This window comes from Carettochelys insculpta, chromosome 26, assembly GCF_033958435.1.
Source record: "Carettochelys insculpta isolate YL-2023 chromosome 26, ASM3395843v1, whole genome shotgun sequence".
Classification (NCBI taxonomy): domain Eukaryota; kingdom Metazoa; phylum Chordata; order Testudines; family Carettochelyidae; genus Carettochelys; species Carettochelys insculpta.
In genome coordinates this window covers 8,072,921-8,098,543 of record NC_134162.1, presented here as the reverse complement: position 1 = coordinate 8,098,543, position 25,623 = coordinate 8,072,921, and the positions used below count along the sequence as shown (strand labels likewise).

General features: G+C 47.8%; 1 protein-coding gene across 8 annotated transcripts in view; it reads right to left on the bottom strand.

Moving 5' to 3' along the window:
- FOXP4 (forkhead box P4) overlaps nt 1–21,185 on the bottom strand; it is a 153,254-nt gene extending 132,069 nt beyond the window's left edge. For 6 of the 8 annotated variants that reach the window (XM_074977748.1, XM_074977747.1, XM_074977755.1 and 3 more), the window contains exon 1: nt 20,854–21,185. The gene's annotated coding sequence lies outside the window, so the exon portion shown is untranslated. Of the gene's footprint in view, nt 1–20,002; nt 20,046–20,138; nt 20,189–20,853 lie in introns of those variants that run through there. The other 2 variants (XM_074977751.1, XM_074977752.1) reach the window with 2 other exon arrangements.
- Between the last annotated feature and the right edge of the window lie 4,438 nt (nt 21,186–25,623).

Here is a 25,623-nt window from a genome sequence, read left to right as displayed (position 1 = left end):
TTAATTGATAACAAGAGGCATCAAATTAATTTTTCAAGGATGTTAGATTTTGATGAAGGAAAAAATCTCTCTGATTTTAATCGGGGCGGCGTTTAAAAGGCAAAAATGAATATCCTTTTCTAATCATCTGAGGCGCCGAGGAAGCGCCAAGCGGTTAACGTGAAAATTCAGATAGTTTAATTAGGGGGGTGGGAGGGGAGGTGGCAGCGTCGGAGGGGGGAGACTGGGTTTCGCTTTTAAGGCGCTTTATGAAAAAATTATTTAAAAAAAAAAAAAACAGCACATTCCCCAACCATCTCCTCTACTGCATGTGCCCATACTCTTGGGGGCGGGGATTTCTCAACAGTTTTCATTTGCTATGGAGACCTTTTCTCCATCACAATCCAATTAACAAAAATAATAATGAAAGAAGGAGAAAAAGTTACAGGCAACAAAAATCCAAACTCCAGGAAAGAAAAACAAAAACAAGAAAGAAAAAAAACCAAACACTCAGCTATGTATGGTTCTCCTGACACAGACCCATTAACACAGCAATGCCCCAGGATCCAATTCAACCTGCTATTTCCATTTGCACAGGGAATGGGACACAAAACATGCCCCCTTGGCTGAAACATAAAAGGAAGCTTCTTTTTCATTCCCAGTTTTAGCGCTTCTGGTTTAAGGCTAAGTATTCTTAACCAAGTGAGGATTATCTCATGAAAGGACTAATAAGAATTTCATGGCTAAACAGGAGAACAGTCATATGCATGGGGACACACACACACGATGTGTATATCGCACCTTAATCACACAGCAAGTAACTGTCGGCTCTAGCGCAAACACACGTTGACAGAATCTGAATTCGATGCCGGTAGCTATAAGTGAAGTGTGGTTATTTTATCACATTGTCAGACCCATGGCTTTATTCAGCTCTTTTTGCAAGCTTATTTCAGCCATGGGCGACAAGAGCAGGATCAGAGGGGAGGTTTTCACGAGCTGGTCATGCACTGAACATATCCACCTCAAAAGCGAATTTGAAAGTTGCACTGAAATTATCGGCACTGGAAAAAAAATCCTACTACAAACGACAAGCGTGCCCTTCTTAAACACGCTCAGAAAAGTTGTTTATTGCTCTGGTAGGTGCTACAGTTTCAAATCTGCTATCCCTTGGGTCCAACATTAGAAAAAAATATTCGTGCATCATTCCATACAGTCGATGTAACAACAGCATTCTGCACGCATTCTTTGCTAGTTTGTCAGTCAAGACCTAGGTTTATAGTACCTTTGCATGTACAAAACAATTCAACACCTGCATGGTTCCTCTGTTATCTGTGACATACACAGACATGAAAATACAGGTTCAAACTCTCTAATCCGGCACCCTCAGAACCTGACTGGTGCCGGATGAGAGAATTTGCCAGACAATAGGAGGTCAAAATTGTCTAGCATGTTACCAACACTTCCACTACTTACTGGGCTCTTAGAAGACATTTAGGGGCAAATTACAGCTAAAGAACAGCACAGAACACAGAGCCAGGACTGCTGGCTGGAAACAAACTTTATGGGACCATGAGAAATTTGCCCACACCCATGATAAACTGTAACCTGGCTAACTAAACTCGTGCTGGATTATAGATGTTGCCAGATGAGTTCTGGATTAGAGAGGTTCAACCTGTATTGATTTCTACAGGCCTGACCAGTCTCATGAAGTCTTTAAACTACACTTCCACAGGCTTTGGACCAGGCCCAGATTCACCAATGTGCCTGAAATCACACATGCTTACCTTCAATCGCAGACCTTAGTCACAGTGATGGCAAGTAAATTCAGCCCAGTTATCAGGGAATGCAACTCCACAGAAGGCAAAGAGGTACAGCCACCTGATGACAGGTCACTGTTTGGAAAAGACCTTCCCCAGATTTAGAGGTGGGCACGCTTTAAAGAGTTCTTACCCACGCATTAGCTCCCTACCTGCATGAGATGTCTGGTGTGAAGGACACGCATCCATCCCGTTCAGGACGGCAGCTGCTGGACTGGCACACGGGGTCACTGAGTGGGCCTCGTGCTACCACAGAAATGCAGCCTGGTGCGCCAGCAGAGAAAGTCTCAAGAAGCAGCATTGCTCCATGTTGGGCCGACCCAGCTTTGCTTTCCTTCAGCTCTTCTTGGGCAGGCCCTGCATGGAACAAACTCCTGGCGCCCCAGGTGGGGGTCCTATACCTCAGGGTTGAAATCATGGCCCGGGGAGGAGACGCTGAACAGAGCAGAAGGGGGGCCAAAAGGAGGCAAAGAAATAACAGGAGAGATGGAGCAAGAGGCTTAAAGGGCAAAAGACAAGTCATGTGGGAGCAGTGTCTCAGGAGAGCCCAGCACACTGGCAGGCTGGCCGACAGGGGGATGGGAGGGAAGGCAAAGGGCACAACTGGCCGGGACCTGGCGACATAAAAGGTCCCAGAGCTCCTGGATACTGCCATTATGTTAATGGCTGGAGCCCTGGGCCCTTTAAATTATAGCAGGCACTCCATGCAACACACTCTACGAACCGTGCTAAGGGCTGCTTAGCCCCAGCCCAGCCCAGCCCCTTTCACCCAAGTCCCCGCCTCTTCCGGAGGCACGGACCAGGCCCCTCACCTTGCCCCTCACACTGCTGCATACTGGTGTCGAGCTCTTGGGAGAGATGCAACTGTGAAGAGTCTGCTGGGTGCAGAATATCTTACCAAATCCAGACCAAAGAGCACAAACCCCACCAGAGAGCAGAGAACGAATGGTAACGCAGGCAGGGGGAGCGGGGGAACGCCACAGAACTAGGTCATTTGGACGCACTGACCAGCTAACGGTGCCAAGCCCAGAAAAGTTACAGCCGTGGGAAAGCTGGACCTCTGCATATACCCCAGAACGCAAGCTGCAGCACATAGCCCCATCCAACCCTGCGCGTGCTAGATAACTCAATGTGGGAATTACTCTCCAAGACTGCAGGTACCAGCAAGAGTTAAGCAGTAGATCACACCACCTGATCGCTACAAAGGCCTCTTCTGGCTTTTTTAAAAAAAAAAAAAAAAAAAAATCCATGTACCTCTGAAATGAAAGGACAAGTGCTAACTCTGGAGGTTTTCAGGATCTGTTGGATTTTTGAAAAACACTGGCCTCTATATAAACACAAATATGACAAAGAACAATCCAGAAACATTTTGCGGGCTGGCACCACAACTCCTTAACTGTTTCCCTGAAGCTAGAGCCGCCTTCTAACTGCCGAAAGGGTGCAAATTCACAAACCCCGCCCCCCCACACTCAAGATTTTCACCACTTGAATTGTGAGATTTTGGTCAAGTTGTTTTTTTAACGATCAAGGCTTCAGAAAGGTGGGGTTTTAGGCCCCCCCATCTCAGAAAATGTCCTGAGACAGATTTTGCACATGGGCAAGTCACCCAAAAAGGAGACTGCCAATGTCAAACCACCCTAGTTATCGATATTAACGAGTAGCACTTGCACCGGTCTTTGCAGGCCATGCAATATGACGCAGGAAGCGCCCAACCTCCATTGAGAAGTGGGAGAAATGTTTCAGCCAAAATTTTTTTGGCACGAAATGAAGATTTGACACCACCAAAAATTCTCGCTGATTTCACCGAGTTGTTTTCAAAGCACTCAGCAGAGAATTTCAAAAGACTCAAACTATTTTAGCTCCTTTTAAAAACAAGCTGTTTCCATTGTTTGGTTTGAAACCACTTTGCATCAAAACTTCCTTTCCGCTTATTTTAACGTTTCAAAAATGTTGACAAAACTATGGCCATAACAGAAACAAAGGGCTTTGCTGGACCCAAGAAAAAAAAATTCCAACTTTTTCCATTCGACAAATTTTTCAGTCTTCCATCCAACTGGAAGCAAATATTTTCCCCCACTTTTCAAAATTGGGCCCAAAAAATCTTCTATTTGCCCAGTCCTTCCCCCAGCATCTGTACTTCAATCTTCCAGGTGTGGCACGTCCATATCTAGCTCCCACTGAAGAAGCTGGTAGCACCCAAGCAAACTAACCCACTGCCTCTTAAAAAGAAAAAACGCTGTAGCACGAAGAGCTTTTTCGGCAGGAAGGTTTTGTTTTGCTTTATTTTTATTCTGCAAGGCCTCACCTACACCATACGGAACACTAGAATTTCTCTAAGATTTGTAACTTGCAATTATTATACCAGTTCAACCTCTCTAATCCAGCACACTCATCTGGCAACATCCATAATCCAGCATGATTTTGGTTAGCTAGATGACCATGTCTCATGAGTGTGGCCAAGCTTCCCACGGTTCCATAAAATTTGTTTCCAGCTCCCAGCCCTGGCTCTCAGTGCTCTGGGCTGTTCTTTAGCTGTAATTAACCCCTAAATGTCTCCTAAGAGGCCAGTAAGCAGTGGAAGTGTTGACAATGCTTCCAGACAATATTGACCTCCGTGGTCTGGCAAATTCTCTCATTTGGCACCAGTCAGATCCCAAGGACGCCGATCTAGAGAGGTTCAATCTGCACCATCCAGTGAAGCCCATGGCCAAAAGGGGTCAGCTGTACACAACCACCACTAATAAATACTACAAGTGACATTTAAGCCTCTAGTATCCAGACTGGAGTCTCTCTTGACCTGCACTTGTGTCTCCCTGAAATCCACTCATGAGCTTCAGTGGGATCCCACTAATCTCTCTGCTCCTGCCCTGGGGCAGGATGTTGCTGTGTGCTGTTCAAACAGCTGCCGTGTTCTATGGCAGAGGTAGCTGCATTTCAGTACGTGGGGGAAGCAGTTTATGGGTAGAAGCCGGGGGGGGGGGGTGTGAGTAAACAGGACATCAAAACAAGGGGGATCTCAAAAAAGGGAGGATGGCTTAACCAGGAGGCAAAGAGCCTGTCCAAAAGCGTAATGATGTGGCTACCTAGCAGATGGGGTTGGGAAAGGCAGAGGAAGGACACTTGTTGCTTCCAGTCAGCAATAGCCAGGGCTTTGTTAGCCGCTGGGTAGGAAGCTAAGAGCATTCACAGGCTCCATTCCCAGCGGCTTGCAACGCAGTGCCACGGCAGGAGGGAGCTGTGTAGATCACCAAGCCGAGGCTGGGGAAGGCAGAACATACGCACCAGAACAGAAGTTCTAATGTCTCCCGACCACACCTCCACTTTTCATTTGACAATAGACAGTCCCAGCCCTGTCCCGGAAACGTGGCCCTGCCGAATGCCATCGCCAGCCAAGCAGTTAACTCAGTGGGGTGTCTCCCGCCTACCCCGATATCGCAGGGAGCTGAGAGCAGTGCATTGCTGATATTCCAGCTGCCCTAAAAACAGACAGGCCCGTACAGAACCAAGGCAGGCCCAAGCATCTGATTTAAGGCCAGATGACCTGAGGGGAGCTGGGCTTCATGACACCAACATTGAATTTAGCTGAGTGTCTGTAACAACCCTATCCTCCCCAGCCCAGACATTTGCTCTGCGGTCCCACCTACCACCAGTGTTCCCGTGAAGCTGAGCACTTGGGCGACTGCTCAAGAGAGATGCAGATGCTGCCCAGCTGATTAGCAGATAACCCTGGCTCACAAGCTGTAGCGCTCTGCATTGGGCCACCACCTGCCATCACTGCCCAAACCCTGGAAACACTTGGGGTGCCAGGGACAGATAAGGGTGTTTGGGTTTACACAGAACAGGCCTGATCCTGCCCCTTTCCTCTCCAAGATGAGGATTACTCTGCATTTGCATTACAAACCCCAATCACAGATTAGGATCCAACGTGCCAGGTGCAAACCAAGACTATGGCCCCTCGACCAACGTTCCCTGTAAGCGCTTGAGTGGTCAATCCACAGAGAATCAGGTGCTGCCCAGCTGATTAGCAGAGCGCCCACAGCTGCACATTGTGGGCAGCATGTGAGTCTATTGGCAGTGCATGTAACAAAATGTATTCTGTCCATGGATGGAAATAATTGGAGGGAACCCTGCCCTCATCCAAGAGAATGTATATAATCAGGACTCAGCAGGCAGAGAGAGCCGATAAACGAGAGTGGACCATGGTGGGCGGGAAAAGGAAGAGTAAAAGATGTTAGCATGAAAGCCGAGATCTCAGTGTCAAGATGAAATGGGACTTCTCTCTCTGCCCCTCTAGAGTGCCAGCCTCTGTGTCCTGTTTGTCTTCATCACTCTATCTCCCTCCTAACCTGGGTCACTTTGAGCTCAAAGAAATGCTGCTGACGCTGCTATAAACCCAAAAACAAAACACAACATTCTCACCTCTGTCTCCAAGAATTTAACCAAGCAGTTGCAGATCCATCTGTCAGAGCGAAAAACCCAGGTCCCACTCACAGAGCCTGGTCTGGCTGTTGCAGCAAGGAACTGGCCCTGTCTCGAAGCACAGGTTCTGACATTCGCTCCCTCCCCAGTATGCTACAGGATCAGCCCCCAAATGCTGCTGGAAGCTGCTAAAGCCAAGAGCCACAGCACCACACTCTTCTCAAAAGGGGTGTCGGCCCGCCAGGGGGAACTCTCACCCCACCCCACCCCACCCAGCTTCTGGACAAGAGGGTGCCACTCCTAGTGCGCTGTTAGGAAGCCCATAATTTGACTAGATGGTGCTGATCTTCAGGGTTTCACAAAACCGACTTCAACCTTGAAGGGCTCCCCCTCCCGCTTCATTTAAACTTTCTCTTACCCCTTTCTAAAAGGGCCAGCCCTTCAGAGCGTCTTCGAAACCATCAGCTCTGTGGCCCGGGGGAAAAACAGCCTTCACAAGGAACCTGCTTTTGCTGTCCTCCAGGGAAGCGACTCCTTTTCCCACTCACACCCGCAAGGAGAAGGCTCAAAAACCTGCCCCCTTATTAACTTGGCACATCCCCCACACGGACAGGGGGAATTCTCTCCCGAGGTAAGCGGGCACAGCTCTACCACCATCGATGGAGCGGCCCCGAGGATCTGGCCCACAGTGTCTAAGCATCCCAGGCTGCATGACCATATTTCCCTATGCTGAATACGGGACACCTGGCAAAATGACTCATCTTGCAGCAAGCTCAATGGCCATCCCTCAGAACCATGCAGTACAAGCGTTCAGATTAACCTCAAGCCAACTGAACCCCTGTCACAAAGAAATATTGAGTCACTGGAGTCTTTTTATTTGCCATCTTCTCCTTACGGTGTGCATGGGGAGAGGCGAGACACACATTCTGCCATCCACCTCTCTCACACGAGGACTGGGGTGTCCTATGGACTGACCAAACCCTCTCTGCCCAGTGTCCTCCTGCCATGCCTGGCTGCCCCAGGCCAGACCCACTGGTACCTGGTACCTGGCGTCTACTCGAGGCAACACGTGGAGGACACACAAGTTCCTAGGCTCCCCACCACCCCCAGAATTCGGTGAGGGTTCACAGCAGGTGGTGGCCAGCCTCAGCCTTGCAGCACTGTGCGCCGGGAAAGGGACAGCAGCTGCTTCCAGCCACAAGGGGTGGGGATGGAGACAACCTGGCTATGTCTTTGCAGCGATCTTCTCTTCCTTCCTCCCAGCCCCACTGCGCTGCCTGGTGGCGGGAAGCAGCTTGTCCCTCCTTGCCTGTAGAAAGGCAGCTAACACCTCCACTGTCACAACCCAGTCACCTCCTGGCGCCTGGCTACTGCACGGACAGGAAGGAGTTAATCCCTAAGGATGCCTTGTACACCAGGGCTCAGAGAGCCCATCTGCTAAGGGCTTCAGGGACTGGTGACCAAGCCAGAGAGGTGGCTCAGCAGGGGAGGGTGCCTAAGGGACAGAGCAGCCCTGCACTGCCTGAGGCAGGACCAGCATAGGAAGAGGATTCTCAGCTCCCGCCCTGGGGGGCTGCTGCAGAACCTGCAGGGTCAGGGCACAAACAGGCTGGGAACAGCTTCCTTCCCACCACTCCAGAGCTGAGCTGAAAGGGGAGAAGCCTCCTTGTGCCAGTGCTGTGACAAATGCTGGGCTTGGCTGCTCCTGGCCACCATTCCAGGCCGGAGAGTCTTGAGCTTTCCAGGACTGCCAGCCCAGCCAGAGGCAGGGTGGAGAGCTGAGGGGAGGCAGGAACCTGCCAGCCAGGCTGTAGGGGAAGTGAATGATCTGACCCGGGGCTGGTTTTCCACACAGTGCTGGGAGCAGGATGCACCCTGCTAGGGGAAATGAAGCAGCAGGGCTGTGGGGGCAAAGGGGTACAGCAGGTACAGAGACGGGCAGCAGAGGCCACAAGTAACCAGACACCACCTGCCCCCACTCCCCAGCCATTAAAGCAAGCAGCCAAGGCTGGCGGCAAGAGACAGTGTTCCCAGTATGAGCGCTTGGGCAGCCGTGCAGGACAAACTCAGGTGCTGCCCAGCCAATTAGCAGAGCGCCCAGAACCATCAGCATGTGTTTCTACTGGTGGTGCACCTCCGCTCATGCCTCAGGGCACAGAACAAAATTTATTCTGACCATGGACAGAGGAGGTTAGAGGGAACATTGGTGAGGGGTACTGCTGGCCAAGAGGCGGCACATGGCAGGGACTGCACTGATGGGGAGTGAGGAACATGGCTGGCCTGCACTCGGCAACTTTGCCCACCCACCAGCCTTGCACACAGACCTCCCCCCACACCACTCACGGCTGGTGAGTGGGCAGCTGGTCAGCAAGGATCCAGCCAGCAGTGGGACCCACCAGTACTGACAGGAGAAGAGAGACAGAAAATATGGGACAATTTGCCCATTGTTAAGAAAAAGTTGGGACACCTGCAGGAGGTCTTAAATACAGGACTGTCCCTTGAAAAACAGGACATCCGGTCACCTGAACCACTGGGCAATTTCACTCACCCAACAGACCCCATCCCCATCATCTCGCCTGTGTTCTGAATGGGAGTGCCCAGCATATCCGCCTGGGCCAACCCAACGCCTCAACAAGATGCCCCCAAAAACACCACCACACTCAAGCCACTCGTTTTTAAAGCGGCGGCGGCAAAACCTGGAGGCCTGTAAACCAAGATAACCAAGGGAGCGGGGGAAAAACAGGGCGTCTGAGCTCCAGACAGTCCCAGCCATTCTGAAAGGGTGCTGACATGAAGTCAGAGCAACAGGAAATACAGAAGGCTCCTCACACACCACCAAGAAGTCACTGATTGATACTGTCTCTCCCTCACTCCATCCCCCCCACCCCAACACTGAACACAGCCCTCGAAACTAGCTTTACTAGCACGATCGGAAACAAATGCGCCTTTTGTGTTTTGAACCAGAAGTCGTTTATATTGGAGGTTTTAATTTATTAACGGCAAACATCTGGGCCCCATTGACAAGCAAAATCTCAGATCAATTTTTCTTTGCTTGTTTATGAAGCTGGGTCCAAAGATCAGTTGCTTTTGTTGAAGGCTGGGGAGGGAGGAATAATCTCAGGGGCCCCCCACCCCCGAAAAAAAAAAAGCACACACTAGAGAATTTTTTTGCCTTGTTGAGGGGGGGGGAAGAAAATACTGAGCAAAGGGAAGACTTTCTCCGCTCTGAAGTGAAAGCTATTTTCTGTCTGAGCCTGCAGGAAGCGGAGATGGGAAAGTAAGAATATGTTGGAAAACAAGGTGGCAGGAGGCAAGGAGAACATCTTAGGGTAGGCCTACACTACAGGGAAGATTGACCCCATCAGGATTGATCTACTAGAGCTCGATTTCACTTGTCTATCTGGGGTTGGCAGTTGACCGGTCTCCTCAACATCAGGAGGAGTAGGGGAGGTCAATGGGAGAAACTCTCCTGTCACCTCCCTGTGTGTAGATGACCAGGTAAGTCGATTGCAGATAACTCAATTCTAGTTATGCAACCGCTATAGCTAGAAAGGTGGATCTGCAATTGACTTACCCGCCTGGTGTAGACCAAGCCTCAGTTTTAGAAGTGTGTCGCTTTCTCTCCACCTGAGCCTCCCTCAAATGTTTATTACGGTGGCATTGGGCGCAGCGTGTTCTCAAACTGCACATTTACTCAGCAGCCACAAAAGTTAGAGAGTTTAAAAACACCACCACCACCAGACTAATTCATCATCATTCTTATGGATTATTACTTATTCCAGGGACTTGCTACCTTCGCCATCACCTTCTGGCCACTTAAGGGGGGATCCTTTGGAGACAGTGTTCTTCAGAAAAATGGGGGAAAACAAGTAAGTGGTTACAGCTGCTGGGGGCAGGGGGAAGAAGACATCTTGGTGTCACAGGGTGCCCTTCCGCCCCCCGGTCAATGAACCGCACACTCACCTCCCCCCAGCAAAGAACAGGGGTTCGGAAAAAAGAAAGCAACCAGTTGGGTGCCACAGCCAGGACTGCTGCCAATGCTGCTGCCTTTGGAAAAGGGGGAGCTTCGACAAGAATAGATTTAGCATTGCCAGCAGGGTAGAGGGGTTTATTAAGCCACCATCTGGCTCCTGCTAGCTTCAAAGCTCAGTTAAAAATAATAACAAACAAAATAAGTTAAGGGATCCAGAGGGAGAAACTTCTTCCTCTTCCTTTTGCAGAGGTACAAGAAGCCCCTGACAGGCCTCTCCCCCTGGACCTGGCCTGGATGGCTGTGGGAGTTTTAAGATGAAAGTAGGATCATGTGTGCTAACTGCAGGGCAAGGGGGCCTGATCCCAGCAAGCAGGACTCAAGCCCTAGTTCTGCAGCCAAGACATTGGGAAGGAGATGCCTTCCTCCCGTCCGATAAAACGGGAGCTGGGGAAAGGCCATGACTGGGAAGGGACAGACCAACATGAGGGATCTTCCCAGCCGATTTGTTCTTAAACCCCTCCATGCTCCCCTCCTGCATCCTTGGCTCTCCTCTCACCTGCTCCTGCCACCCTTCAGCTTGCTTCTCCAGCCCATCTCCATTCCTCTGCTCCCATCCCTGTGGGTCTGGTCCAGAGGAGGTGAAGACTCCACCAACACTCAAAACAAAGCCTGTTCTCCCTGGTATTTCTCATCATAAGCCAGCTCTCTTGGTGGGCCCCTCACACAGGCTGATGCCTATGTTAACTCTTACAAAGCTCATGCAGAGCGGGCAGTAAAGGGCACCCCAGTGGGTAGGGAGAAAAGGCCAGGTTAGGCCCTGACACCTGCTGTGAGGTGAAGGCCTCAGGACCTTCCCGGCATGCAGAGTAAGAAGGAACATGCATGGAAGTGTCATGCTCTGTCCAGCCATACGTTGCAATTCCACCAGGAGATAGAGACTTGCATCACCGGTGAGATGCGCCGCCTTCACTGGCCCAAAACTCTCCAGCAGAAGCCGGTAGACTTACACAGCCCACGGCCACCCCGTAACAGTGTCTGATGCCCGCTGGATCCAAAACCAGCATGCGTACCTCTCAGAAGACACGGTCTAGCCATGAAATGGTCTGTTTCAGAGCCAGGCCCCGCCTTCCCGCCAACTTTGCAGGAACTGCGCTTCCCGAGCAGGAACGTTGACGGAACCTGAGAACATCTGCTGAGAGCCAATGACCTACTTGTAAAAAAAACTAGGAGCATTCGTGCCAGAAACCCAACGCCACAAGCAGCTCTAATCCAATGGGGGAGCAGAGACACCACCACACGACTCTCCACGTCCAATCGAAACCCACCAACAGAGCCTGAATTTCAACCGACTTGCAAAGAAGCCACAGGCTAGGAATGATTTGTGGAAACTCACTGGGCAAATGGATTCTGAATACCAAGCATGTCTGAGAAAAGTCACCCTGTGTCTGTGGATGACTTGCAGGCAGAAAAAACTAACCAAGGGCCACAAGATCAATACCTACAGAGACAGAACTCAAATATGCTCTTTGGTCAGCTCCACAACACACTGGTACAGATCTTAACCTAGATTCTGCAGGGCTGCGTGCTCCATGCTCTGACTGCAATTCATCCCACCAGCCACGGTGAGCATCACCTGCACATTACAGTAGCAGGATCAGGACCCCACAGTTGACATGCATAGTCCCAATCACGGGCCTTCATCACATCTCCTTTTATATTCCCATAAAGGTTCTACAGCCTGGAGTCACACCCCCACCAACCAGCCAGCCCGGATGGGGAACGGATACAGCATTCCAATTGGGGAAATCAAGTAGAGAATTCTAGCTGTGCATGACCTCCCACCGGTTTTGGAATCCTACTGGAGTTTGGTGTTGGAAAGGTGGGCAGAAGAAAGGGTAAAAGTGTGCAGCGAAGTTCCCTCTAATCACTTCTGTTCCCAGCTGGATTTTTTCCATTCGTGTGTGGAATAAATTTTGTTATGTGGCCCAAAGCATATGTGGATGTGCACCACTGGTAGAAACAAAAAACCTGGTTGCGGGCACCCTGTTAATTGGTTGGGCAGTATTTGATTATCTCCTGGACAACTGAACCCACATCTTATAGGAGACGAAGGTGTGCAGTCAGGGTTGAGTTGGGAGTGCGCGCAGTGCTGGAACTTTATCGATTCACCTCAGAGCACTTAAATCCCGCACTAGATAAATCTAGTTATTCAGTTAGAGAACTGAGCTGTGTTGAAATTCGTTATTTCAACACTGTCTGCAATAAGGGAGCAGCTCAGCTCAGACGGCCTGGGCCTTGGCGAATCGATCCCTGCTGCGGACTCTGCGTCTTAACAGTTTTTAAGAACCTGGCCTCTCCCTCAGCCTATTTCAACAGAGGTGCAAGGGCCTGAACAAAAACACACGCAGAGAACATGGGGATGGAATTTCCTTGTGTGCGCTTAAGTTGCTTTGTTTCCCCGAGGCAGGCGTGAGCCGTAACACATGCAAACAGATCCTGACCCGGCACCTGAAATACAGATCCCTCTTCCTCCTACTCTATGTACTACATACCAGGGAGCGCGAACTATTGCATCAGGCCCTACTTTTCATCCCTGCAATTAGCAGACCCCTCCTCCCCCCAGCCCCAACATGTCTAATATAATCCAAACCGACGGCAATTTCGGTTATGGTCATATGAAAAAAAACAAACCCCTTTTTGGCGTGTGTAAGAAAATAAGTCTGTAGAATGTAAAACCTTAATGAATCGGTCTATAAATGTAAACACACAGACATAAAAAGTCACAGATTTCAACATTTTTAATGAGATGGATAAGCCTGAGATCAATGGTGCACCCCACCTTTATGAAATTTCATGCACCCCAAGGGGAACCTGCCCCCCACTTTGCACACCCCTCTGCTGTATTCTTACTCATCCAAACCTCCCTGCCTCATTCCCTGAATACAGCCCCAAGCCTCCTACAGGATATACAGATACACACAAATTTACTGTGTAAATTCAACCCACTCAGAGTCATTATTTAGAAACAGGGAGACTGGGATAAATCTTGGTCTAAGTCTAGAGTAACTCTGCTCATTTCCATAGCATGACACTAGAATGTGGTCCATGCCGCACATTACATAGGTAGGACAAGTAGATTAATGCACACAACCCCCCGGCATTCCATATTCTCTCTGTGAATATAGGAATTATCTTTCACTTTTGGAGTTGCAGTGTTCCTTTCCACAGGAAGGTCAGCAGCCTTACCCCCAGCAATAAAGCCAAGACAGACTTGCCAAAATTCCCACATCAGTTAGAGGCAGAATGAGAAGCAGAACCCAGGCCCCGGCTCCCGGTCCTGCAATTTAATCACCAGACACGCCACCTTTCTACCCAGCTGAAGTCACATGAGTGAGGTTTGCCAGTGATGCAGAATAAACAGCTTTCAAGTTACCTCCAAAATAGGGCACCTCCCCCATGGCATTTTCCAGCCCTCTCCCCCCAACTACCTTTAAATAAAAATTTCCTTCATGTGTTTTCACAGCTGCCTACGTTCTTCCAAACACTCATTAGAAGAGAAGGGGTTTTATTATTCCACCTTTCACTCTAACAGACATGCACAGGGTCCATCCAGCAAGAACCGACTTCCACATGAGCCAGTGGGACAGCCAAAATTTCCTTCCACTTTGCAAGCCCTCTTCTTGAAAATAAAGAGAAAAAAAAAAAAAGTCTGCTGTTCCTCAGGAAGGTTTCTGTTCGGGAGTGGAGCAAAAATATCTCCCTCTGCCAACGTGCCAGAGCTTGAAACAAGGGAGGCACACGCACCACAGGGTAAACATGGATACCCCTTTCCAGGGAGAGGGAGGATAAACTCACATACTGGCAAAAGGAGATTTTTTTGGCACAATTTCAGGATGTCGGCCCCGCTGTGCATACCTCCTAACTAACGCTGGGCTCAACAATTTCTCTGTCTACACGTGAGACCAGCTATGCGGTACTAATGTCCAATGCCAGACGGCTATTGTAATCATTCAACTACCACCATCCTCTCCCAAGACACAATCTCTGTTCCAAGCAGGGAAGCAAGAACTTTACAAAACAAAATTGGGGAAGGGGAGAGAGAGATGAACTGGGCCCTATATTCCATCTCATTCCAGATCGCCGATGAAACTGTCTTTTCCTCCATCGCTCATACTGCTTTATTTCTATCTCCCTTTGCCCTATTGCTGTCTGACTCATTAAAGCATGAGGTGGGCAGGAAGGAATAAGAGTAGGTGACAGGGAAGAGTTGTACCTTATAAAGTTACGCTGGGTAAGCAGCACCAGAAGCCTGATACCTGAAGGGGAAAGGAGATTTAATAAAATCAGAGTCACTGTCGTCCCCCCTACATTTTACATCTGCTCTTGTTCTTTTCAGTTAAAATAAATTACAAGCAAGTTTTTAGAATCAAAACCTCTTCATTTTCCCCGACCCCTCCTTTGTCTCCTGCAGGGTAAATTTCACTCTAAGATACACAAATAGGATTTTCTCAACACTAAAAATAACCCTCTGCCCCAGCAAACCATTTCCCCCTAGTTTGATAAAATAAAAGATCTATCTCCAACGAGCAAAGAAGCTGCTTATGCGGCACCAAAAGAGCCACCACTAGGATGTGAAATCTTGTTCTAAAGAAAGTGAAAAGACCGGATACAGGATGGAGGATAAGGAGAAAAAAAAGTTAGACACAGGGAAAGTAACAGATAATAACTAATTTTGCAAGGCTGATGTCATCTCAAATATTTTTAAGAGGACTTTGCAAGCACAACATTAACCCTGTCTACATTTTAGAATGAGCTTGGGTGGATTTTTAAGACACACACAGTAGCCTTTTCCCTCCTCTGCGTTGGTTCTACGAATTTCCCAACTTTGACTTTGTCTATAGAATTCCACTACCTCTCAAGGGACCACTGAACCCCTTAGAAACCCAACTCTGGAGGGGTGTATTTAACCTCCTGCATAGCCATTTCACCCAAGGCATGAGGGTTAGGCAAACACCTGTTCTAGAATGGCCTGGTACCCACCAAAGAGAAATTAAAATTGAAGTACACCAGAGTGAGATAGTCAAGTTATCCCTTTAAGAAATGGTAGGTGATAAAGACAGATCGTTAACATGGCTTACGGACACTTGAGGGGTAGCAAATTTGGAGGGGAGACAAAACTACAAGCTCACTCAATGGGAAGAGATAACAGCTGGGTCTACACTACCTGTGGAAGATCGAACGCTTGGATTCGATCTCCCAGAGTGCTGTTTTGTGCATGCATGAAACAGCATGTTCCAGGATCCATGTCGAACCCAGAACTCCTCGCCAGTTACATGGTTTTGGGAATGTTGGCAGGAGAAGCACTCCCCTCGATATTCTGCAGTGAAGACACGGACCAATCCCAATGTCTGCAAAATCAATTTTAAGTATCCAACTGGCGTCTCTAAAATCACACAGCAGCCGTCAACGTTCCTGGTAAGTGAAGATGTAGCCAGAGTCCTTTCTGCTCGGAAGGCCAAAGCGCAAGCATAGGCAGAGATGGATTCTTCTAGCCAACTCCCATTCCCTGAATCAACAGCACCATGGCAGTAAGATGCCTTGTTGACACAGCACAAGGAAACCTAAGCTGGCAGGATGCCCTCCTATAACCCTGATGCAAAGGGTATATTCATTCTCTCCAGCACACCTGCCAGCTAGAAATAGGGACTGTGGGGTGGGAACAGAGAGTTTTTCACTCCACTGAAAAAGAGGTAGCAGAGGGTAGGGATGAGAAGAATGGTCATCGGTTGGGTTGAAAAAAATAAATCAAAAAGACTCTTCCAAAATGTAAGGAACACGAGGTATGAACTCTTTGCTCTTGGTCAGAAAAAATGACCAAGAAAAAAAGAAAAAAAAGAAAAAAAAGAGAGACACTCTGGGGGGGTGGGGGGGAGCTGCAGAAATGCATTCTCTTTCCTTTTTTACAAGAGGGGAGCTGTCCTTCCCACTCCATAGCGCTACCCCACCTTAGTTACTACTAAGGCAAAATTTGGTGCTGCACGCCTTCCCTTCTCTGATTTCCCATGCACTCTCTCAAACAAAAAACAACGCTCCCCAAAAAAAAAAGAGACTCAAAAAAAGACAGCCCCCTAGTGAGACCTAAACCTCAGACTCAAAGCAGTCCCTAGCCACCATGAGAGAAGAAAAGCTCTTAGGGTTCTCTGGAACATCACAACTGAGAGCACTTGGATTCTGGCTTGGTTATTAGAAAAGAAAGAGAGAAAGTGCCCAAACTGGCTATTTTAGCCTCACTTTATTTTATAGAGCAGGTCAATTTCTAAATAATTTCTTCCCTTTCTTTCCAAAGGAAGCATCGGCATTAGAAACTGACCAGACCTCTATGGTGCTGCCGTTGAAGCTGTTTGATTTTGAAGCCCTCTGCACTCCAGATAAACCCACCCAGGAATAATAAATAACAGTCATAATCATCATTAGGAAATCTACTTGGCCCAAACACATTCCCTCAGCAACTCACTTCTTCCTCCCCTCCCTAGAAGAGAGGCAACAAATGACTTTTCTGCTTAGACTTGCTGAACCATGACCTGCCCGAACGGTAAACGGATTGTGTGCTCGTCTGGACTGCCTTTTCCGAAGCTATCGGCTTGGGGCCCAGCCGAAGCAACTGCACGCCTCCTTCACAAGTGCATGCACAACAGAGCTGGAAAAAGAGTGCTGCACTGGGTGTATTGTGCTGCGAACGGAACAGTTGCTCTCAACACCAGCCGCTGAATCTTGGGAAGTACAGAGCCCTGTCCTGGCACCCAGTCCCCACAGCAAGACACTTAACAGGGTAGACAGGTTGGATGCAATTTGAGTGTATTTTTGTTATTTCATGATGATCAGCTTATTTCCCCCTCAACTCCCCACCCCCAGCCACGACTAGTCAAACTCTTCTGAAGCGGGGCTCATAGGGTAGAAGTGGTTTTGCTTTTATAATGCAATTTGGTTCAAAGCAAATATTTGCATCAGGTTTTAACCAGAGGGCTTCCTCTTCTCCACTCTAGAATCCTACAGTCAAAACAGGAGCACCAATAGAAGGGGAAAAAGTTAATAATAAAAAGTAGCACCTCTAAAATATTAGCCCAAGCATTTTAAAATATAGGCAATGTGGGGGCTTAGAAAGTCTCCCATTTCAATCCATGCTATGCAAGAAGAATGAAGACTGGAATTAGAACCATCTGACTGCTTCGCAGAGCTGACAAAAGCCCCCCGACTCAGTCAGCAACAGAAAATTTTCTCTCTTACGTTCATTGCGGTCCACTCTGAATTCTCCAAGATATTGATTTAGAAGCTTATCAAAACAAAAATGGGGGCTAAATAATTTTTGCATCTGCATAGGCAAACCTGATTTGAAAAGCAGACTTTCCTCAAAACAAATCAAAAGTTAAGTTTGATATTTATTAGAACCTGGAATTTACTTATGTTCCGCCAACAATATTTGTATAGCATGAAACACACAACTGTTAGGTTCAGGCTGTCTCCATGAGATGTGTGTTGCTCTGACACCAAACTGCCTGTTCTCCAGCATAACACATTTCTTGTGTAAATTTTTAAACTTGCAGGAAGAATTTTTACTCACTAGAAAATCCCACTACTATGTTAAGTTAAAAACACAGCCTTTTAATAGAGAAACTAATAACATTTTATTGTCTACTCCACAGACTTTACAAAAGCATTGTAAAGTGAAGTCTTAATCAGACGCTAAGTTGGTTCTCTGACTGCGGTAAATGACAAATGCATGTATATTTAAGTCTCCAAAGTAAAACTGATGTGGGCTGATCAGTTACTTAGAGCCGGCAACAGATCCTGGAGAGGAATCCGTGCCGAAATTCCTTTCTAATTCCTTAGCACTATATTAGGAATAGAAAAATCAGTGTGCATTTTCTAAACATATGTGCTTTTTAACGCTGCTCTGGGTAACAATGTTAACTGTAGTTTTTAGATATTTCAGAATTAGTCCTATTCTCCCCAATGGCATTTTAATTTGAATTAAAAAGGAGCGTGTGGGGGAAAAGAGTGATTTTTTTCCTCTTACTTAAAAAAAAAAAAAAAAAAAAAAAGCCATTCCCGAACAGAAATGTTAACAAAAATTACACTCCACTTGTTCTCCTCCATATGCACCTTTGAAATGTGCTTGCCAACTCAAAACAATTTCCTATCCCCAGAAGAAATGTTCAGAGCAATCTGCTGCAAACACAGGACTTACTAAACCTTTTTTTTTTGGGGGGGTGGGGGGGGGAGAGAAATGGAGAGACAGAAGCTAGTCTGTTCACAACACAGACCAGAAAGATAATTTTTGAAGGAACAGAAAAATCATTAATTTCCCCAAGGTTTGCACTGGGAATTTGTTTCAAACTAAGCTATTTATTCTACTGGGGATCAGATGAAAGCAGCTGATCAGAATTGACCCCATAGCCCTCACCAACTAGCCATCAGCTTTGAAACAAGTTCTGCCTGGGATTTCTAAACTCTCTGAAGAATACTAGGTAATAATAAAACTCTTCCCAAAGTATTGTGATTAACCATGGTTTACAGGGGGGTCAGCTAGACAATGCACCTAATCAAATCCTCATACCAATGACATGCACTGTATGAAAGTTTTAGGGCCTCCCCCCCAAAAAAAAATGCCCTCATTCCACTTTTAAAACAAAGAAATACAGAAAGGCTCACCAACTGTGCCATTAGGGCAAGTGTGCAGAAGCAAATCACAATGTTGACTTTCACTGCACAGCTAGCTGAGATAGAATCCTTACCCCGTTAGTTTAAAATATACAGCTATTAGCCTTATTTTGCCTTCTCTCTAACGATAGGTAAATATTTGAAATGCTTAAATTTTAATCTCACATCTATGAAGGTATTCATTGACAGAACAATTCTGGGGCTGGAATGTTGGTTAGTTTGGACTACAGTTTGCTTCTTTAGGGCATTTGCAGAGGATTTTAAAACTTGGATTTGATTTTTTGTTGTTGATATTTCTAAACAAGAAGAAGTTTACTTTGTTGGCACACCCCACCGCCCAGAGCAGCAAGTTGAATTTTTTTTTTTTTGACACTCAGCAATAGATATTAAAATAAAATAGCCTATGGGGGGAATAAAAGGACAGGTACCAACAAAAGACGACCAAGTGCAACATGTCTCCACAAAGGATGACGAATTATTATAGCTACTGAGGTTATCCTGTATTGCCTCCCCTAGCAGAAAGGCAGCTAATTTAAACATCTATTCTTCAGGTTAATTTTTTTAAACCAATTAATTTAAGAGTGTGAAAGCAATTTCTTAATTGCAAAAGATGTCTCCCCCATTCCCATGGCAAGCGTTAAAAATAACAGAGCAAAGTAGGTTCTCAGACTCAAGAAAAAAAAATATTGCCAACAAAAGTTTCCTGCAGGTCTCAAATCCATCAGGAAAGACACTGCCAGAGAGAGCAGGTTTTCTGGCTGGAAGTTTCCTGTTCATCCCCAGGCCTGCCAGGGAAAGTTGCTTTGTGAGGATGCGGGAGAGGTGGGCAGGAATACAGCTGTCCCTACATTATCTGCCTCCTACCCCCCCATGTGAATAACTTCGAATCTGCCCACCCAGTCAATCAGAGCAAATGGTGAGAATCACCCCCCCCACACACACACCATGCCACACACCCAAGACTGATGGATCTACACAAACCTCAGAGGCCAGGCTCTTATCGCCCCCCTACCCGCGCGCGCACACCCCCCCACCCCCAATCCCATCCCCCACGCTGGCCAACAGCTCCCCATGCCCCCTCGTATAAACAACTCACCCCCCCAAAAATTCCTCTGCTCCCCAAATCATTTCACGCCATTTCCAGGCAAGTCCCAGCTGAAAAGTTGTCGCTCCCACCGCCTTCTCTTTGTCTAGAAGCTCTTTGGATGCAACTGCGAGTTCTCCCCCCTTACCAAACCCTCCGGGCGATCGATGGGGTGCCGGGGCAAGGGGTGGGGGAACTCAGACAACAACCCCTATAACTTCAGCTCCCTCCTTCCTCCAGCACCAAAAGGCAACTAACCCCCCCCCAATACCGCGGATCCCAACTCATCGCAAGGCGCCTCCCACCCCCCGAGTCCAGCCGAGGCAGGTTGCACGAGTAGCAACAACAAAGAGAGCACAGAAACGCAGCTACTTGGAAAAAGTGCTTGCCGGGTTCCCTTTCCTTTGCTCTGAAGGGAAGCCGGGCACCCCCAAAGCGAGCGGCTCCCCCCCACACCTGTTTAAACAAAACCCGCCCCTGCCAAAGAAAGGTGCAAAGAAAGAAAACAGCTGTCCAGCCTGTTTAGCAACTTTCTGGGGTTAGAGACTGAAAACACTACGCGGACGGGAGGATCCGAATCCGCGTGTAAACAAGCTGCCCTGGCAAAGTGGGCGGGGGGAATCCGAATCCGCGTGTACACAGGCTGCCCTGGCAAAGGGGGGGGTCCGAATCCGCGTGTACACAGGCTGCCCTGGCAAAGGGGGGGGGGTCCGAATCCGCGTGTACACAGGCTGCCCTGGCAAAAGGGGGGGGTCCGAATCCGCGTGTACACAGGTTGCCCTGGCAAAGGGGGGACTGGAGACGGGGACTCGCACACCGCGTTCAAGCCCTAAATACAAAGCCCCCCGCACAGCCCCACCAACCTGTTTGGAGCGAGCGCGTCTGGAATCAAGGCTCAACTTTACCCCCGGCGTGGGGCATGGAGGACGGCGGCTTCTCCTCCTCCAAATCTTCGCTGGGGGCGGGGGGGAGATGAAGAAGCCTCTCCAGTTCCGGGGGGAGGGTCCCCAAAGTTGCCCGTCTCGGGGGGAGCCACTAGACCCGCTCATGCATGACCGCCCGGCCCGGCTCGGTGGGTTCTTTCCTCCCCCCACCCCCGCTCCTCTTCCTCCTCGGCGCAGGGTAGGGTGGGGGGGCCCGGCTCGCTCCGGGTCCCGTTCACATGGGGCGCCCGGCCTCTGAGCAGCGGGGCTGGCTCTGCACGGGAGATGTGACTTGAGCTCGGCGAGGGGAGGCGTGGAAGAGAGTTACTTCCACTTCTACCATAATCCCTCTAAAGCAGGTGCATCTCGTTTCCAGCCCGGAGGGGAGAGGAAGGCGCCCCATGGCGGGGGAGAGGGATGGGGCGGCTTGGGTTATGCTGACTAGGGCCAGTAGCAGAATACGGATCAGAGTTGGCAAAGGGCGGGTGGCTGCTTTCATTTCCCTTCCCAGCCGTTCCATTATTGTTAATCATAATAATTTCTGTTGAGCTCGCCCACTTTGTGCTAGACACTGTACAGAAGTGCCTGGGAACACACCGTCCCTGTCCCCCCAGGTGATTATAAACTAAATAAAGGAAGAGAGAAAGGAAGGAGCTCCCTTTTTCCAAAGGGAGAAACCGAGGCACAAGGCGATCATGTGATTTGCCCAGTGGGGTCTGTAGCAGAGCCAGGAATTGAAACCAGATCTCCTAGACGTGTAGCAAGAGACAGCCCCTGTCCCAAAGAGTTTACAATCTAAATGGGCAAGTCAAACAAAGGCTGTGTTATTGTTCCCATTTTACAGAAAAGTAAGGTCCAGAGACCCAGAAAGGTGTTTAGGGTTCATTGACTGCATTGACAACTAGACACCTTAATACCCATTGTGGATCTAGCCCTCTGATGCCCTTATGGGAGTGGGGGTGGGCCTCAAACTCAAGTGACCTTAATAGCCTCCTGCCTCAGCAAGAGGGATATCTGCTGGTCCTGTACAATGTTCAGCAATTTGACATTCCCATCTGTAACAACCCAATAAAGTCCTCAGAACTATGCTGCTCTTTTCCTTGACTTGTGGGTGGACCTTGATGGCCTCATTCCTTGAATCCTTAGGAGACCATTCCCCAGATCCTGACACGGGACACTCACAGCAATTCCCAAGTCTGCTGTCTCCAGAGAGACGGGATACACACAACAGTCAGCTGGCCCAGCCGAGGATGCACCCTTCCCTTTAATGTAACTGTACTGAGATGGATTTATAATAAAACAAGCATGAGTTTATTAACCACAAACAGAGCTTTCTTTAAGTCAGATGGCACAGAGATAATAAAAAAAGAAAATGGTTACAAATAAAATGAAAGTATAAACATGCTTTCAAGCCACCAAAACTGAGCTCAACAGGTTACCGATCTTGTCTACAACAAGCTTCTTACCCAACGCAATCTTTTAATGTCATCCACCCATGACTGGGGATCCACCATTCTGGGATACAAAGCAGGCTGGCCTCTCTGTCCTCCCAGTGATGGCTCACAAAAGAGTTTTCTCCCCTTCATCCTCTGAACCACTAAACTAGGGGTCAGCAACCCCGGCACAGGTGCCAAGAATGGAACGCAAGCTGACTTTCATCGGCACATGAGACAGGAGCTCATCCCCACCCTCATCCCCCATGCAGCCAGGAGCTTGTAGATTAACAAAAGACCTACCTGCTAATGCTACCAACCACCACCTAAATGGTAAACTCTGCACCTTCATTTATTATGATTGAAGATGTTGTAAGTAGGACTATTAGTGACTCTAAAAGGTGTCACCAGCACTCAGACGGTACATAGAGGTCAAAAGGTCAAATTTCGGCCCTCTGCCTTGGAAAGGTTGCTGACCCCTGCACTCAACCTTTGAGATGAAACAAGCAGTCCCATGGCACCTTAAAGACTAACAAATTTCTTCGGTCATGAGCTTTTGTGGGTAAAACTCACTTTCTTTCATGCGATGAAGTAGGTTCTACTCACGAATAGCTCATGACCTAATAAATGTGGTCGTCTCTAAGGTGCCCCAGGACTGCCTGTTACTTGTGAAGCTACAGACTAACACAGCTACCCCTCTGAGACAATAAATCTTTGAGAGGTGTTCTTTTAAAGTGTGTTCTGAGATAAAGTTTTCTCCCCCGCTGTTTGTGCTTCACAAAGTTGAGGGCCAGGTGGATAATTTACTTTTCTGTTGACTTAAAATGCAAACGAAGTGTCCTTTGTGCTGGTTTCACAATATTTGATCCACAACAGACTCCAAGGCAGACAGGTAAAGTAACATGCCTTTGTCTACGACAAGCGTGTTTACCAACCCAGCCTTCAAAGTATATTTGAGGAACACATTTTCAGCACATGTACATTCCTCTTTATACACTGATCGGCCATATGCCTTGCAGAAATATTAATGACCGGTGCGTCACTGGCTTTTTTTTTGCCATAAGCACTGCAACAGCACTGTTAGGTGTAGTGAGTTTGTCAAGCTTGATCAGAGTTGCTGGTACATGGCAGCAGCCCTTTGTCAGTGGGCATTAAGGGCCAGGGGATTAAGTGAGAATTGGTTACTTTACCAAACTATTCCTCCTTGTATCCAAATTCTCTCCTCTCCAAGTTTGTTGTTTATTATCACTGCAGCCAATCTATTTCCACACCTCCTGCATTCATCTCCATTATGCCTGAATCTCCTTTATTGAAAGAAAGGTGCAAGAGAGAGAATCTCCGGCGAGAGGAACAAATATCCAACCACCAGCTGATCCATAGCTCAAAAAGCCAGGCTGTTTGCCCCATCGGCTCTATTAGCAGTGCCGGGCTCATGGGGAGATGGGGACGCTGTGGCACTGGTGAGAATGATTTCATCAAAATGTTCTTATCAGTAAAAAATGCCACTTGCCTCAAACCAAAATGTTTAGAAAAATGTGTCAATTTCAACAATTCATTTTGGGGGAAAAAAACCACCAACAACAAAGCTAAGCATTTTGGTAACGTCCCTTTTTGATGCTTTTGGAACCAAGTGTTGACTTTTTCCTTTTGAAACAGCTTCCTGACATGAAAGTGACTGGGGTTGTTTTTATAATAAAATTGACATCTGAAAACATTTTCAAAGGTCAAAAGTGGACTGCGCTGTTTTGGTTTTATCTGCAGTGATGAAACAGTTTGATTGGCCTGCAACAAATTTTGTCCAAATTTCATTTCTCAGGAAAGTTCCTTTTGGCTGTTGTTGTTTTGGGGGCTGGCGTTCAGTGGAACATTTTTCAAAATCATGGAATTTCCTGAGACTCTGAAAATCTGGATGGCGTGCAGCCATAGGTGTCTGCTCAGTCCTCCTCTACATTTCTGGAAGGGCATTAGTTTTATTCTCACTAACCTCTTCCATTGAGAAAAAGAGTGGGAACGTGGCATCTCTCAGTTGTAAGATCAGCGAATGACCATCAGCAATTGGGCTACTATGGGACAGAGGTGTTGCAGAGACTGAGAGAAACATAGGCACACTACCACAGGAAAGGGAGGCAGCCCCTTCTGAGATCTAAACACAGTGCTTACTTTGAGTCCTCTGCGACCTCTAACACAGCACACAGGGTCAGATTTTCAAAAGAGCTCAGCTCCCCTTTAGACTCCTGAATCAGGACCAGATTTTACCAAAGAGCTTAAGGTCCAGCACAGACCCACTTCAGAAAATCTAGCCCCATTTATGGATGCTGAGCCATTTGAAAATGCATCACTGAGGGCCCGACTTTTGGAAGAGCTGGGCTCCAGATGAAGGCTGCCTATAGAAGCAGAATAACATTTTGGCTCTTGATTACTTTGGGTCAAAAATAGCCTTTTATTCAAAAGAGATATTTTCTGCAAGAAAGTTTTGATATTATCCAAATTTCCCATTTTTATACTCCATTTTCCATGCTAGGGAATAGGAATAGCCAGACTCACTCAGAACCAAGGTCCACCTCATCCAGCCTCGTCTCTGCACCCTTGGCTAGCTTACACAAAAGGGTGACAAGCTTACAGTGGCAGAGGTGACACAATCTTCCCCGTCAGTTAGGGATCACCTGGAGCACTGACAGACACGGGTTTACATTGTTTTATGATGTATTTCGATCAAAAGCATCAGGTGTTTTACTGGTAACAGGACATTCAGTAAAACAAGACATTTCAAAGGTCATTTCAAGTAAAAAAAGAAAGTAACAAATATTTTAAAAAATGGCAAATCAGCTCATTCGAACCTGACGAAACTGAGACAGCTTAGAGAGTGTGACATGGTTCACAGAATTCTTACCCCCAGCACCAACTCTATGTAATGAATGGTTAAAAATAATAATAAAGTGCTTAACCCCTTTGTGTCTTCTCCCTAGTGGGGATAATACACCTGCCACCGGTGTTCCCTGTAAGCCAAGTGCTTGGACAACTGCCCAGGAGAGATCCAGGTGCCACCCAGCTGATCAGCAGAGCACACCCAGCCACCCACAGCCGGCAGCATGTGTTTCTATTGGTGGTGCACATCCATACATGCCTTGGTGCACATAACAAAATTTATTCCAGCCATGGATGGAAAAAAATGAGCAGGAACATTTGCTTTCCACCATACCGAATGTGTGCATTAATGAATGTGTGTAAAACTTTTTGCAGATGAACTAAGCGCTGTGACAGGAGCCAGCTCTCTTTT